The 18,408-nt window shown below is 34.1% G+C and overlaps 1 long non-coding RNA gene across 1 annotated transcript in view; it reads right to left on the minus strand.

The window, feature by feature from the left end:
- Positions 1–3,081: 3,081 nt before the first annotated feature.
- si:rp71-1h3.1 overlaps positions 3,082–18,408 on the minus strand; it is a 150,836-nt gene continuing 135,509 nt past the window's right edge. Inside the window, exons 3-4 of the long non-coding RNA NR_145709.1 lie at positions 7,598–7,711; positions 3,082–4,281 (exon numbers count right to left, since the gene is read on the minus strand). This is a non-coding gene — a long non-coding RNA (si:rp71-1h3.1). The remainder of the gene's footprint in view (positions 4,282–7,597; positions 7,712–18,408) is intronic.

Genomic DNA, 18,408 nt, shown 5'->3' on the forward strand with positions numbered 1-18,408 from the left:
TATTGAACAAGCTGAACCTCAAATCCACAGAACTTGTGAGCTGTCTGGTGAGCAGCAGATAAGCATGTAAGAGAGACAGCAGATCTGTCTGTACCCAACCTGTCTGCTGCTCTGGAAGAGTAATTACAGGAAGGCCTGTGGTAATTAGCCCACCTCTCACTGTGTTTGTCTGTTTTTAAGGCTGACAAAAAGAAAGAGGAAAAAAAAAAACCTGGAAGCTGACAAAGCCGCAGCCCAGGTTTACCATATGGGAGCGGATGGATAGTGTCAAACAGCATGTTGGGTTACGTGGAACTGAGTCAAACGCGTAAGCTTAGCTACAGGGATCTCAAATATGAAGACGCCCCTCCTGATACCACCAGTCTAACAGACAAGACAGCCACAATCTGCATCCCTCGCCGTTTGTTGTCAAGCTTGTTTTAAGCAGATCTCTCTAGGCAGAGCTCAATGATGAGGATAAGGGCCAGAGTGGGAGAGTTTGGGGCCAGTTGACAAAACTGTCATTTGCCAGTGCTTATGTTCCAACAAATTTAGATTTGTGAATCGTGTACAAGGTTTTTTAAGTGTTTTATGCCAGCAAAAAAATTAACATTTAGAATAAAAAAAAATAAAAAAAAAACAGTACAAACGTCCAAATATTACTGAGTGTGTTCAAGACATGTCAGACAGATTGTCTCTATGAGTTGAACGCACAAAATCACGGATTGAGTGTCGATGAGAAAACATGTCAGACACAGTGGGTAAAGTCTCTGTGACAGTATCAATTGAATCAATTAAGTTAGTCATTTAAAGTAAAACCCAAGTCGCATCTACAAAATAAAACACTATTGTAGGGCTGGATGATTTGGCCTAAAATCTTAATTGATTGAACATTTTAACTTGATATCAATTAATGAACAATTATTTTATTTATTTATTTTTTTTTGGCCCTGATAGTTCACTGACAAGTAGTACAGTACACAGTACACTGTACAGTAAATATGCTCAGCTATTACAAGTGAGAGATTTTGAATGAAGGGTGCATTACTTGTTTTTTTTTAAATAAATGAAGGAAACGCTCTCTATGATTATTTATTGAAGATCAACATTGAACAACTGTAATTAAAACACACATTGCCTAAAACCAATAGTCGCTTTTTTCTTATAAAAAGAAAATAAATAACTTGCACCACGCCATCCACGCTCATCACCGCAAGCAAACCGACCAATCACAGAGTTTGCATTACATGGCTCGCACACATTTTTTGAGAGGCGTGCGGGTATGTGACCGCACGAAGGCTGCGCCGGACCATACACATGTGCTCGACGCAGAAGTATAAATCAGTTGTAGCAAAACAAGGTGTTGTGACTCATCATGTAGTAGGTAAAGTCAACAAAAAGATTAACCTGGAAAATTTTGATCGATTATAGGTTGCAAATGTTGATTTCGATTACTTTCCAATTAATCGCTCAGATCTACACTATTGTGCAGTTATGATATCACAATGCACTGCAGTTCTGCAAACTGAATGATATATATAGAAAAGCATTAATGCACACTGTTTATTCATAATTTTGTAGCTGTAGAGTGAACAAATCCCGCACATTATCAAAACTTGCTCAAGGATTTTGTTAAATGTAACATTTCAGTCTCCTGACCTTAATGCAAACCAGGGGTCACCAACATGGTGCCCGTGGACACCAGTTAGCCCGCCAGGTTCACGAGTTGCCTGAGGGCCTGTTCTAAAAAAAGCTCACCATAGTACCACATATGAGTAAGCTGCATCTAATATTTTTATAGGTATTCTTTTTAAATCACACTTGCATTGGTGTAAATTTGAAAATTACTTTAAGTTATATATATTAAAAAAAAAACTTTAAAAACAATTTCAGACAAATGAAGTGTTGCATATTGATATTTATCTAACTTGTTAAATCATTGTTGACAACAACTTTGAGAAATCATTAACATGATCAATGTCTTCACATAGATGAATATTATTAATGATTAATAATAACATATAATTAAAAGTAAATTAAGGAAAATGTGTTTTTTAATAACTGGTAGCTCTTCACGCTTATCGGTACCCAAGAAGTAGCTCTCAGTTTCCAAAAGGTTGGTGACCCCTGATGCAAACCAAGGGGCATCAAGATGGCGCAGTGGGTAGCAAAATCATAACAGCAAGAAGGTCGCTGGTTCGAGCCCCAGCTAGGTCAGTTGGCATGTTTGCGTGGAGTTTGCATGTTCTCACTGCCTTGATGTGGGTTTCCTCCAGGCGCTTCAGTTTCCCCCACAGTCCAAAGACATGCGGGACAGGTGAATTAAATAAGTTAAATTGGCCGTAGTGTATGTGTGTGAATGCAAGAGTGTATGGGTGTTTCCAAGCGTTGGGTTGCGGCTGCGTAATACATAAGCTAGATAAGTTGGCGAGTCATTCAGCTTTGGCAACCCAAGATTAATAAATGGACTAAAGGCCAGCTCACACTGTGAGATTTCAGCCACAATTTTGTCACCGGAGACAAATTTGGGAAACCCTAAATGATTCCTGAAATCTTAAGCTAAAATCTGTAATGTTTGATTGTTGGATTGACATGTTAACAGACAGCCGCTTAATGCCTGCTGCAATCAGATTTTTTCTCTGATGAAGTTCTGGAAGTGTCAGACGATTTCAGACACTTTCCTGCAGTGTGACAACAGCTGCAATGAACATCAACATAAGAACCAATAGGAGCTCTGAATTTGATGACGCAATCCATGGGAAAATTCAAATAACTGCGGGGAAATGTCAAAACATTGTTGTCAATACAGATTGTTTACGTTTGCTGTGAGGAATCATTTCAGAACATGGGATAGTGAAAGTGTCACATGTGGATGACGTTAAACTCCAAGGCATTCTCTTTTATGTTTAGCGCGTCTTCATTGTCGTTCAGTCTGACTTTATGACAGCTGAGATCTTTGAGTGTGACATGGGAGCCCGTGTTCGTCCAGTCTGACATGCTACAATCATTCATGGTTATAAAAAAATTTAAATATTACACAATGTGAGCGAGCCTTTAAAAAAATGAACCATTGAATGAATAATGCAAACCAGTCACTATTCGTAACATAACAAGCAATCATGACACCCTTTATTCAGAATCATTAAAAAAGAAGGGAAAAAAAACTGTAAAGTCACAATCCAAAACATTTTGCATCTTAAGGAAACAATTGCCACATTAAATAAAATAATGTTCTATCATTTGATCCCACAGATGCTAAAGTTTGTAGTCACATTCTAGAAAACTTCACATCTCAAAATTACAACATTACATTTAATAATGCTTCAGCATGTAAACCCAAAGATGTTAGAGTTTGTAAAGTAACAATCCAGAACTGTTAATAATCATTGGTTACAGTTTTCTTAAAAAAAATACTCTAACTTTTGATGTGCAAATATGTCTGATGAAGGTGACGAGACTGAAATGTTAGATTTAATAAATCTGTGAGCAGGTATTTGCTTTTCGCACCCTTTGACACCCTTTGCACCCTTTTTTATTTTTTTCTTCTGTCATTTCTTCAGGTGTAGAGTAAAAAGAAAAAAACAATCACGTAGAATTTTATGTATAAAATGTACATCCCAATCTTGTTCCAACTCAAGGGACTTAAATGTACCTGATGTTTTTGTTTTTGATACAGCTAAAATATTAAGCCATGTAAGATATAATCACTGCACATTATCTGACAAGAAATCAAATATTTTCTTGGGAAAAAAAAAAAAAACAGGCTGTCTCTTAAACCAGTTTGCACACAATCGAAAACAATCCTTATTGTTGAGCCATGCTATGAAAGATGTTTCTTCTTTTGTCGTCATGTCATAAAAGCTGTCGAAATAAACAAGAAATCTTTGATGGCTAGTTTGCGAGTAACTCTTTATAAAGAGCTCGTGGACAGTTAGATAAAGAAGAGCGGCCCATCACCATCGCGAGAGGTGTCTGCTGAACCCTTAAACGTACTGACTCAGAGGAAGATAATAATAAACTCAACACGGCTTATTTCCAACAACAAAAGAACTCCTCCGTCGAAATGAAAGACTATGACAAATGGTTGTTCTAATGTTTCCTGTGTGGGTGTGCCGTATGTGAATGCGTCTGTGTGTGTGTGTCCCTGTTGGCTAAGCAGCAGGGTGAAAACTCCCCCTGTCTCCTCACCATCTGCCCAAGAGAGAGCTCCTCCAGCAACCCTTCCACAATCAGCACTTTTCCAGGCTGAAGCCAAGAGAACCAGACATCCAGCTAACTCTGCAGGTCCGAGTCATTGCTCACCTGCGTCAACGAGAACACAAGTCTCACTGATGAGCGGTAAATCAAAGGAAATAAAAGTTCAGAAAAGTAGACCAAACTATTCAAGACTTAGGAAAGTTAGAAAGGTCTCAGGTGCGGGAAAGGGGGTGTAATCAAATGAAATGAATGCAATTACATGAAATGATGATATAATACATACATTAATAATAAACAATTCAAATATTTTAGATTTTATTTCTAGGCTGAATATTTTAAATATTGTGTAAAAACAAGCAAGCTCCACTTGTATCATACACTTTTTTCCCAACATAAACTTTCTTTTAAAAAAATAAATAAATGAACAAATGTTTTAAAAACTATAAAAACTAAATCTATGGACAACAATCTGTCCAGGTCAGTGTCCTCAGCAGTAAATACTTGGAAAACTTTTAAACAAATTTTATTATAAAGAAAATAGTTAAACTATTATAATAAATTAGAGTTAAAAATGACCTTTTTTAAATAAAAAGTTTAAAGTTTTATTAAGATGGATTGTTCGTGATTGTATGGGTTTTGGTTAGATTGGGTAGCAATACATGAACAAAGAAAGATTAAGACATGTTTAAAAAAAGATTTAAGACCTACAACACAGTATTTCAGTAAATGTAATACTTTAAAGCCAAAACTTTGGATTTTGTGATTTAAGACATTTTAAGACCCCACAGAAACCCTGGTTAGGATGATTAGGCAACTCATTGTATAACGATGGTTTGTTCTGTAAACATGTAGTAAAATAAAAATAAAAAAAATTGCTAAAAGGGGGCTAATAATGATAAACTTAAAATGTTTTATTATTATTATTATTATTATTAATTAGGAACTGAATTTATTCCAACTGATATAAAAAATAAAAAATAAACTTTTTCCAAAACAATATTATATAAAATACAGTAAAAAAAATTATTGCTCTGTTAATCATCATTTAGACTTTTTTTCATCATTTAGATTTTTTTTACTTCAACTGAATAATATATATATATATATATATATATATATATATATATATATATATATATATATATATATATATATATATATATATATGTATGCATATATATAATAAAAAAAAATTACAATGTATTCCTTACATTTTAGGATTAAGTAATAATTGTGGAAATCTAAAAATGTAGATTGTTGGTTGGGTTTAGGGGTAGGGGAAAGACTATACAGTCTGTGCAGTATATAAACATCTTTACATCTATGTGAGGTTCCCATAAATATCTGTACAAGTGTGTGTTTGTAAGCACACGTGCATGTTTTGAGTAAAATTATAATAAATAGACGAAAAAATAAAACCAGAATACACCCATAAAGAAAATACCAAAATAAGCTTGTTTTTTTAGCTAAAATCTTAAAGTCAGGCCTAATTAACTTGCTATTCATCTGATAAATGCAAATACTTTTGCAGGTCAACTGAACCTTTACTTTAATTAATGTTCAAAAAAAGTGCAATCTAAAATGTATATAATTATATGGCACACTTCAAAATCCAAAATGGTATCCTAGTACTCAAACATACTGTATACTGTCAACCAGAAATCAATCTGGCGATATAAAGCCTTGCAAAAGCAAACATTTCTCCTAATTTTATAAATGCTTTCTCCTAATGCTTCTTCTCATCATCGGTCGTTCTTGCACAAGTTTAGAATCAAAATCCCCCCTTTGCCCTTCACACACACAAGCATGGTCAAACTCTCATTGCGCCAAGCAAGACTAATATAAGCCATTTGGGTGTTTGGAAAGGCTTACCCTTTTCAGAGCTCAAAGCTCCATTAGATAAAGAGGAGCAGGGCAGGCTAATTAGAGTCTGACCGTTTGGCCATTCTAGAGCAAAGATTCATTTGCACTGGTTTTACAATCGGTCTCTCTCTCTTTTTCTCTCTCCACCTAATAGAAAAATAAGCTACTTCACTCTGCATCGCTGCCAGTGACACCTGCGATGGAGGGGGTAATGGTGTTTAATGGCCTTTTAAATTTTTATTCAGTCTGAGAATCATAAAAGAGGAACCAGGCAGCCACTGGATCTCTTAATAATCCCAATGCTATGGCAACCAAAAGCAAGCTCAGCCGCCGGACTCTAGGTGGCTCGCCAATCGCTTCTTGTCTCGGGAGAAATGTAGAGATATCTAGAATGAGGTGCATTTACAAATTCTGCAAAGTCACCAGTGGCGTTTTGGTGATCCTAATAATAGACGTTTTAAACTTTAAAGGGTCCATTTCATGCAAATCTGACTTTTTTCAGTGTTTAAGTGCTATAAACGTGTACAACCAACTAAGTATTAGGGAAAAAATGCTCTGGCATTGGATATATCAATGAACAGAATCTCCTTAGACTCATGACATTTAAGCCACTGAGGACATTATGATAATAAAAATGAGAATAATATTTAAAAAAAAAAATTGTTTGCAACATCAAGCAGCATAACGAGCTGTTTTTAACATCTACATATCAATGTAAATGAGATCAGAAATATCAACTAAAAACATTTCAATGGCTGCACCCGCTCATACGTCAAGAATAAGGTCAATATATTTGGGAAAATGTATGGTATGCTGCATTACTTCACCATAGGGATCAGATTTTAAAATATGGGTCAAAACCATCACTTTGCTTTAACTTCTTATTCTAAAAAAAAAAAAAAAAACACGGTATATTTTGAAACAGTTTACAATATTTAACTGTCTCTTGACATGCTGAATATCTATATGACTACTGTATGAGTGTCATAAAAGCATGTAAGGGCTCCATCCTTTTTTCTGCCAAGCAGTAGTTTGTTTAAATTTAAAGGGACATGCACTAAAAAGTGCGGTGTATTTTCCTCACACTCAAATTTCATTTCATCACAATACATTGACATCAGTTTTTTTTTTTTCCATAAGGAACCATTGTCTGCTTTGCCTAAATGGTTAAAAAAAACAACAAAAATAAGGCAGAGGGAAAAAGGAAAGGACATTGAGGGAGGAAAATTGAAGAAGAGTTTTTATGTTTTGGAAGGCTGCAACTGTGTATACACTCCCTAACGGGAGACACAAATCCAGATCAGATATGAGAGTTGTGGCTTTTACACATCTGAGACCTGCTGTATCACCAGACCCTATCTTTTATTTATTTACAGCAGTGCTTAGAAAGAAAGACGGGGAAAGAGAGAGAGGGGGAGAGAAAGTGATAGAGAGAGAGAGAGAGAGAGAGAGAGAGAGAGGGAGGAAGAGAAATTCTCACACGTCAAAGAATTTGACAAAATACAGTTATCCTAAACGTAATTGTATGCAAATAACGAACACTACACACAATACACACCTGAGAGGATTAGATGCAGATTTTTGTCCTTGTTTGTCTATTACAACATTGCTCCACACACAATGGGTACTTTTACTTCCACAGCAGGTTTCACAAGGTGTTTTTTCTCCAATTCTACAAGACAAAATTAGGTATATGAACTTAATAGTATCAAATAATTTACTTCAATAAAATTATCATGTTATAAAAAAATAAGCTAAATAATGCACTACTTTTTTTTAAATCTATGGTTAATCAAATCATTATAATGTATACATTTGGGAAATTTAGTATAGTTATTTCTATGACTATGATGATGATCAGCGCTCTTCATGGGTTTGAAATATACTTTCCGTGGTAGCCGGATTAAAACTATTTACCCACATCACATAAATAGTTAACTATATGCGACAAACAAAAAATTATTTAATTTTAACAATAATTTTGTTTATTATGACACTGTTATGCACTGTTTTGTTTCAATGGGTTAAAAGACTGTTGAAATATAAAAAAGAAATCCACTATCTCTCTTTTATGCTATTCCGGAGCCATGTGAACCCACTGACAGGTAAAATCTGCTCTTGTGGGTCCGCAGAGCATGTGAGATTGTATGTAATATACTTTCCGTGGTAGCCGGATTGAAACACACTATTTATCCACATCACATAAATAGTTAACTATATGCGACAAACAAAACATGATTTAATTTTAACAATAATTTTGTTTATTATGACACTGTTGTGCACTGTTTTGTTTCAATGGGTTAAAAGACTGTTGAAATATAAAAAATAAATCCACTATCTCTCTTTTATGCTATTCAGGAGCCATGTGAACCCACTGACCGGTAAAATCTGCTCCTGTGGGTCTGCAGAGCATGTGAGATTGTATGTAAGAGTGTTGACAGTTAACGCGCGCAAAACAAGAACGAAACAAGTAAATAAGAGAGGATTTTCCACTGCTTAATCGATCATGAATGTATGGTTATATTAGACGGACACAAAATAGTGTAAAAGGATGATAATAATACCAAATAAAATCATGTCACTAAAAATACTTGGGCGGTCGTTTGTATATCTAAACGGCCCGCAAAACTAAAGTCTATGTGTGGGAAATACTGATAATGATGATGATCATGATTATTATTATTGCTATGTAGTATTTGTTAACTGCAATAAGGTGTTCCTAAAGGAAAGAAATACAAGTAACTGTAAAATAAACTGACAAATAACTTTTTGAAATATCACATATCGGCAATTATATAGTTCATAGCTCATTATATTATTTGTGATTTGTCAACTATTGATGGGTTTCAAATGCTAAGTGATAGTTTTCACATTTTCACATTATAAGCAAAAAATATATAAAAAAAATAAAAAAAAAAAAAAACAGAAAACTGTTGGGCTATAAGGTATAGCATTACTAACTGACAAGGAAATCCACCTGAGCTATGCTTCTACAGAATTCCCCCACAGAAAGAACAGCCAGAATAGAGAAATGTATGTGTCAAAATGTAGCCTCATTGACCTATGGTACCTGTAACCCTCAGGACGTTTGTTTGTTTTTTTATTTATTTATTATTATTTTTTTATACAGTTTCTATTCTAATTAGCAGTTAAGCGCAAATAAAGCATACATAATTCAAAGTATGAAAAGCAGAAGTGAATGAATAGATATTAACAAACAAATATTAATCTAAGCAAAAATTAACAGACACCAAATAAAAAAGTATACACACATGCCACAGAGACATTACCAATGACTAAATTGCCGAGGAATACCCACAAAACAGATGTTAACATCGGTGTATTGGAGCTCTGACAGGGACATGGTTTTTAAATGACTGTGGGTTCAGTATATGGATTGCAAGTGCTCACTATTTATGGGTTTCTTCTCTTCGTATATGATCCAAGTATTTATTGCTTAAAAAAACTAAATATGACCAGCGTGTGCGCCATTTGTATTGAGATCCCAATGTAGCTGCCATTACGAGTCATTGTTTTTTGTTTCAGTTTCAGTTTCCTTTATTTTTGTCATACAAAACATCACAATAAATAGTAATGCAGAACAAAATTATGTTAAATCAGACTCAACAAGAACATAAAAACATCAAACACTATAAAAACCTAACATAATAAATAAGCTTTCATACTATCAACTTTCCAGTATATAATATTAATTTTAAAAGGAGTTAGCATGTGCACCACGTTTCTAAAAGTCCTCTCTTGCTAAAAGGTTGATTTTTTTTTATTATGATTACATGAAAAAAGACAAAGTTGACGGAGCAAACTGAATTTCTGAAAGCATCAGCAGTCTTAATCAGTCTTGAAGACGCAGTCCAGGTCCAGCAGTCAATCTCATGACTGGTCTCCTGTCCAGCATCACTGCTTCGTCGTTTAAATGTCAGCGATAGACATCAAACCCGGTTCTTTCCCAAAACTCCATCTGCTTCATACAGATGTCTCAATCAAGCCAGCATCTGCGTGGTGTCCAGGGCTACACTTATACACGCTTCTGTTTAGACATAGGAAGTGTACCTGCCATGCGCCACATGCTACCTGACCTGCCCGTCTGCTGCCTGTCATTCAGCCCTCACACAGACCCCAAAAACACAGCAACACTCCCTTACACACACACAGCAAACTGATCCTTCAACACTCATGATGCCTTCTGTCTGAAAAAAATAAAAAATAAATAAAACTGCTTCAGTTGTTTAGAGAAAAAGCCAGAGGCAAAGACTTTTTAGTGTTATCAATTAAACACATGTACCATCAGAGACAAAATAATGGTTTGTTGTGACATATTGCAGATGGTGTTGTGCTATGTGCTTATCACGAAAACAGGTGAGCGTGGCTTCCATGGTTTAAGTTATGCTTAAACAAGAATCTTTGTCACAGCAGCTGTAAAATTTGCTGACATTATGAACTAGAAATACTTTTGAACAGATTTATTTTTTTCTTTTGATTTTGCCCTGTCACTTTGTGCATAGAATAAATGTCATTTTGTTCAAAATAAATACGATGCTCAAACATTTAGTAATCAAAAAAAAAAAAAAAAAAAAAAAAAGTTAAAAAAAAACAAATTCCTAATACTAATTTTTAACATTTTTTATTTTGACAATGTTTTTTGTAAAAAATCTTGTCAGGAAATTCCTAATCCTATATATATATATTAAATTCATTAAATTATCTAAAAACCACTAGAGCAGTGCTATATTATTTGCGGACTTTTCATAACTATCAAAACCACTTAATCTCATTGCACATGTATATAATGTACATTTTATACATATACAGTGATGATAATAGCCATTCTATTATATTCTAGAACATTATACAAAATGTTCTGAAGAATGTTCATATGCAGAAAAATCAGCTACTTTAACTGATGACCTGTGTTTCTATGCTAATGACATCATAAATCCTCGATTTCTGTTTTGCTTTCATAGTAAACGCGAACACCAAAGATGTTTCAATATGTTCTGCACTCTATTAGACTGCACAGAGTAGCATTATAACAGAAACATAAAATCTTTTTAGTATCTAGGGCATTATTTTTCATAATGTGATTATGAATTATTATTTAAGATTTGTGGATGTGTATATTGCTAATTTCTTTGTCAGTGCTGTATGCAGCCTTTATCTGCTGCAGTCCTTTTCAAGTCTGACTGGAGGGAGATATAGTAATATCTCAATGTGACTAGCTAAATATAATAATAATAATAATAATAATAATAATAATAATAATGTTTAATATGCACCACATGATCATAACCAGAAGCGGTCGAATGTGGCATAATAAAAGCTCCACTGGCTTTATGCTGTGTCATGCTCATCTCTCATCAGCAATTGCTTCAGTGCACTAATTTTGCTTCGAGAGCTTTCAGCCTTAATCTGCTTCATACTACCATGATAATAAGCCTTGATTACTTCAGACTTGATACTTCAATATTTGAATACCTTGAATAGCTCATTCATGAAGAAGATTTCTGAAGGTGTCCCATAGGATGAAATAAAGGCAACAGTTCCCATTATTCCACACTCAGACACGTATCGAACTACACCTTTGTTTGATATGAATTTACACCCCCTGGTGGTGAAAATAACATACTGTGCCTTTAAAGGTACAGTACAGATAAAAAAATTGTTATTAAAATAAAAAAATATATTTAATTTAAATTTAACATTAATTAAAGACAATTCATGGGCCTAAACAAATAATAATAATAATAATAATAATAATAATAATAATAATAATAATAATAATAATAATAATAATCCATAAAGTCTACATAAAAAATACAAGGTGAGCTACTTGTGAGCTACCTATATAAAACATAATTAACTGCTGGATATGCTGGATATTTAACCAAGTATATTTAAACAGTGTTTTATCAATAACACAAATGACCTTATTCTACTGTACATCCACATTGTACAATTTGCACGCAACTAACCTGCACATGCTTTGACAATACAAATGTACAACATTGTCAAGGCACACTAAAATTGAATTGAGCGAGAGAGAGACTCGACCTTCTGATGACACCATTCTTCAGTCTCTCAGGGCACGAATGGACACTGGCTCCTTGTACAGACACACATAACAGGGCCAAACAGATGCTATTTCAGCCCAGAGGACAATACAAACACACTGACAACATACAAATGACTTGCAATCATCTGACTGTGTGTACACTTGAAAAGCAGCATACAATGCTACATAAAACCCGAATATATTAAATACATAAATTATTCATTCATATTAAATATATCATCGTATGCTCTATTTGACAGTTTTTTTGAGCAGTCCAACATTATTAAGGTACAGAAATGTAAAAAACCACAATGCAAAAAAAAAAAAAAAAATGCTTTTAAATAAAATAAAATAAAATAAAATAAAATAAAATAAAATAAAATAAAATAAAATAAAATAAAAAATAAAATAAAATAAAATAAAACTCGATTCAATTCAAGTTTATTCATTTCATTCATTTTCTTTTCGGCTTAGTCCCTTTATTAATCAGTGGTTGCCACAGCAGATTGAACCCCCAACTTATCCAGCATATATTTTACGTAGTGGAAGCCCTTCCAGCTGCAACCCATCACTGGGAAAATCCAAGTTTATTATTTGCCATAACTTTATTAGTTGGTAATTCTTACTTTGCTTTCTCATTTCTAGTCCAAATATCAAAAAGATTCTTAAATCAACTAAAAATATTGTTTTGTTTTCAACTTTATTAAAAAATAAGACAAAATTAAGTTGTTTTTGTGTCAAAATTAAGAGTTTAATATATATATATATATATATATATATATATATATATATATATATATATATATATATATATATATATATATATATATATATATATATATATATATTTATATATTTGCACTAGAAGTAAGACAAAAATCTAAATATATTTTTTGCCATAAATCTTATAAATTGTGTATAAATACAGCAATTAAATGTGTGACTGTGGATGATCACATTGCGATATCAATTCTGAAATTATATATTGTGCTGCCCAATTATTCAAAATATTCATCAAATAAAGGTTAATGTTTCTCCTTTAATATATTTTAACACCAGTTTTGGCAAAGCTGAATTTTCAGCAGTTATGTATTTGTACAGTTGAAGTCAGAACTATTAGCCCCCAAATTTTCTGTTTAACGGAGAGCAATTTTTAATAGTTTGAATAACTCATTTCTAATAACCGTTTTTTTTTTTTTTTTGTCTTTGCCATGATGACAATAAATAATATTTGACTAGATATTTTTTCAAGACACTTCTATACAGCTTAAAGTGACATGTAAAGGCTTAACTGTTAATTGTGTTAACTTGGCAGGTTAGGGTAATTAGGCAAGTTATTGTATAACAATGATTTGTTCTGTAGAATATCGAAAATAAATTTAGCTTAAGAGGGCTAATAATTTTGTCCTGAAAATGGCTTTTAAAGAAATTAAAAACATCTTTTATTCAAGCCAAAATAAAACAAATAAGACTTTAACCAGATGAAACAAAAAATCAGACATACTGTGAAAATTTCATTGCTCTGTTAAACATCAATTGAGAAATATGAAGAAAAAAAAAACATTAAGATTCAAAGGGGGGCTAATAATTCTGACTTCAACTGTACATAAAGTGCTCAGCATATGAAAATACAGCTCCTCACAAATCTATATTTTAAATTCATATTTATAATAGGAAGATATACAATATTATATTTGTGCATATAAATTAGATTAGTCAGTACTAAAGCCAAATTTGGAATTTATCTAATAAAGTACCTTGCAATAACTGTCCAAAAACTAGTACACCCAAATGTATAATATCAAAAAAAGAGGAAAAATCAAGAAGCAAAAAAAAGAAAAGAAATAGTTACTATAAATGGCTAAAACATCACCTTTGTTTTAAACATTTATTGCATCTATTCTGGACAACAACAACTATAAAAGAAATCAAATTAAAAAGTACTGAGCCAAAACTTTTAAATGGTAGCATGTGAATCTGACACACATTTCTCACACTATTACATCAGCACACTGTACAAACTGTACATTCTACCAGGCATCTACATTTGTTCCATAAAGCTCGTCTTTCTTTTTTTTCAGGTTGATTAAAGATCCTGTGTTGATTTCCTCCAGAGTCACAGTGAAAAGCGGACATAAAGCCGAGCCAGCAGCTCATCAAACGCGCCACATGATACCCACATTAAAGGTAATGTTTCTGCCACTCCATCTCGCATTGTTTTATTTTGCTCTCTGGCTTTAATGAATGTGACAGAATTACGCCGCTTTAAAACCGTCTGCTTTATTGTTCTATTTGTTTATCTATTTCTTATTTCCTCGTCTTTCCCCAGCTCTCATCTGTCATTCTTCAGTGCTTTCATTTTATTGGCCGCTCCGCAGAGCCGTACTGTTGATCGCTGCCCATTTTCGGATTAGGAGATTAAGTTATTCATCAGTCATCGAGTTCCCTGCTGCGGCACCGCTATCAGGACACCGCCAAATCACAACATCTCAGCCAGCCATTTCAAAATAATTGAATGCACAATAATTTCCCTATTAATACATTTCTCATATTAGAGATTATGCATGAAACATTCACATTATCTGTGGCAGTGTTTTCCTTCTCTCTTTTTTTCCCTCCCTCTGCGCCCGTGTTAACGTCTTGCTCCTCTCCACTAAATCTAATAGACCGGATTGAATAGCTCATGCCAGGATGAAGGGATAGGTTACAGATAGCCTCTCCTCTTTTTTATTTATTTTTTATTTTTTTCCCTCACGCTCCTTCTTCTCTGGTGGAAGATGCAAAAGAAAATTAAAGAAAATCGATCATTTTGGAGAAGGGTGGCAGGGGTGGGATGTGACGGTTGCTACGCCAACAGTAACTCAGAGTCTCACAGCTGTCTCGGGGAACTTGCTTTATCAATTTATTGTGAAAAATCATCTTACAATAATTTAAAGGGAAACATGCAAAGGTTTTCAAGTATCAAAACAATAAAAGTGTGATACTGTTATTATTATTAATAGTAGTAGTAGTAGTAGTAGTAGTAGCAGTAGTAGTAGCAGTAGTCGTAGTAAATGTAGTAATAACAATAGTCTATATACAGTGAAGATCAAAATTAGAAAACAATTCATAAACATTTTTTCTTTCCAGAAATAATACAAATTTTATTGTTCAAAAAGTGAAATAATTTAAATTTTATTGTTATACCAGAAAACTAAACCTAAAAAAAATGGTCACTTTCTATTTAAACGCTCCAGGGACAGATGAGTCTTTGCTGAGGTCCAGCATTCTCCAGCCTCCGGTGCCTAAACTGCAGCTCTGCATAAGATGTTTGGTTATAGGAGAAACGGTCGTGCCCAACTAGTCTAGTTTCTCTTGAGGTTTTTTGATTCATTACTTTCGCCAATTGGTGAAGTTTTTTTCCTTGCCGCTGTCCCCACTGGCTTGCATGGTTCGGGATCTGTAGAGCTGAGCATTGATGGATTTGCACTTTACTGTTTGGACTCTCAGCAGTGATTATTAACCACACTAAACTTAAACACTGAAAACTGAACTGACACTGTTTCAATTCACTATAATCTTCTATGTGAAGCTGCTTTGACACAATTTACATTGTAAAAGCGCTATACAAATAAAGGTGAATTTAATTGAATTCAATTTAAATGAATGCTACAGGGCAGTATTATGCCAACAACTTGAATTCCTTTTCACACTAATAACATAATATCAACATTAACTATTTTCATGCAGTGCTTTGCAAAAAATAAAAAAGAAATAAAAATCACAAGAACAACTTATCAGCGTATATAATTTGTAATCGAATACAACTACCTGAACTTTTCTGGTATAGTTAGTGTACTTGGTAGCTCAATTTATATGTGTCAAAAATCACCAGCGATCCAGTCCTGGGTGACTGCTGGTGAACTACATGTGAACTACAAATCCCAGCATGCCCTTTCAAACACAAACCAGTTGTCAATTACCGCTGTTGACACACACTCAGATAAAGCTTGTGATCTCTGATCATTTGGAATATTTTTTGTTACAGCCATGACGGTATCGTGTTGTACTTGTGATGCAGAACTCTCCAGTTTGAGTCTGGTGAAGCATGGTTCCACAAAAAAAAAGAAAAACAACATAAAGCAATGTAAAACTATGTGTTAGCAGTGCACTTTTCTCTTACGATTACTTTTGAAAACACTATTGGTTGGGTTTAGGGAAAGGTTTCAGTTAGTGTTTCACTAGGTGATCTGTACGGCATGCCCTACCTTCTCATGGACGTGTACAAAAGAGACATGTATCTGAAATGTACAGTAAAATGTACACTAAGTAACATACTTTGCATTTGCAAACAAGTACACAGCACCATCTAAAGGATTTGTTTTCTGCACTGAGCAATAAAACGTACCTGGAACTAAGAACTAAGAACTTTCTCAAAAGTATAAGGTGACTGACATATTTCTATTTAGCCTGGGCTGATAAAAACTTTTTAAATAATGGAACAAAGTGATCAAAAATAAGGGACAGCAAGGACTATAGCAAGAACACAGATTATAACAAAGAACTGGTGAAGAATTCCAGCTGCAGTGCTGAACCAATTGCCCATTGAGATTCTTGCTATGGCTGAAAGGCTCATGCCTTTGGCCTTCATCTGGACAAACTACTGTTAACTGAGGGTTTCCGTCAGTTAAGAATGGCTCACCATCTGGCCAATCGGTGAAAACTACTCTTTTACTTATGTTAGCATAATTTCAAACAAGACTAAAAAGTGACCTTAAAATTTATAAAGTTTTTTTTATTTTGACAGTGTTTTTTGTAAAAAAAAAATCTTGTCAGATATATTTAGAACAAGAATTGTCTGACTGCATAAAATACTCTGAATGTCTGAATGTGTGAATAGTGCCAAAGTGCATTGAATGATGATGGAACATTCTTCATTCATTCATTTTCCATCTTCTTAGTCTCTTTATTCTTCCTGGGTGGCCACAGCGGAATGAACCGCCAACTTATCCAGCATATGTTTTATACAGTGGATGTCCTTCAAGCTGCAACCCAGTACTGGGAAATATTCATACACACAGCACCTGGCATTCCCAGGCAGTCTTCCATCCAAGTACTAACCAGGCAAAACACCACTTAGCTTCTGAGATCAGACAAGATCAGGCACAGTGAGGGTGGTATGGCCGTAAACAAATACACACTCCTTCACATACACTATGGCCAATTTTGTTTATTAAATTCATCTATAGCGCATGTCTTTGAACTGTGGGAGAAACTAGAGTACCAGGCAGAAACCCCCATGGGCAAAGGGAGGGCATGCAAACTCCAGACAGAAATGGCAACTGACCCAGATGGGACCCATCAAACCTCAAACCAGCAACCTTCTTGCTGTAAGGCAACAGTGCTAACCACTGAGCCACAGCATTGTGATGAAACATTATTTCAATCAAATTTATTGATTTATTTTAAATATTAAAAAATATACTTTACTTGGAATTTAATACGTTTTATGTACAAAAATCCAGAACAAATTTCACAAATTTTATTGAATTTGTTCAAATGAAGATGTTACCTCAGTCCATGATACAGTAGCTTTAAATTTACTCACAAAGACACCAACAAATAGTATATCAATGGATGTGTCATGTATGCAAGTATTAGCATGAGAACAAATCATCATGTCTATTGTCAGCAGCCAAACAAAAAACCAGCTGCCATTACGTCGTCATCATAATTGAGTGACTTGTGTTTTGCTTTGTACTAAAAATAATAATTTCTTCCATAGAAAGGACAGAAGTGGACTCTCAACAGGACTGGTCACAGTCAGAGATCCTCTTCAAACATCAAAGTGTGTTGATCATGTGTTAAATGTGCTCAAACCTGAATAAAGGCTGGAGTTGAGGCTACACTGTACATTGAAGCAGGGCACTGTACTGTATTATGTCAGGTAAAAGAGTCTTAACATTAGGAAGGGAAAACAACATAACTACTACTTACTATATATGGAATTACTTATTTACTAAGAGTGGTTTACTTAAAACAAACATATATATAAACAATCAATAAATAAAAGAACAAATAAATAAATAATGAAAGAAAAACTATTTTCTATCTACTCTATCTTCATTCATTCATTCATTTATTTTCTTGTCGGCTTAGTCCCTTTATCAATCTGTGGTCGCCACAGCGGAATGAACCGCCAACTTTCCCTTCCAGCCGCAACCCATCTCTGGGAAATATCCACACACATTCACAAACATACACGCAGACAATTTACTACCCAATTCACCTGTACCGCATGTCTTTGGACTGTGGGGGAA

Source organism: Danio rerio, chromosome 13, assembly GCF_049306965.1.
Source record: "Danio rerio strain Tuebingen ecotype United States chromosome 13, GRCz12tu, whole genome shotgun sequence".
In the NCBI taxonomy this organism is placed as follows: Eukaryota; Metazoa; Chordata; class Actinopteri; order Cypriniformes; family Danionidae; genus Danio; species Danio rerio.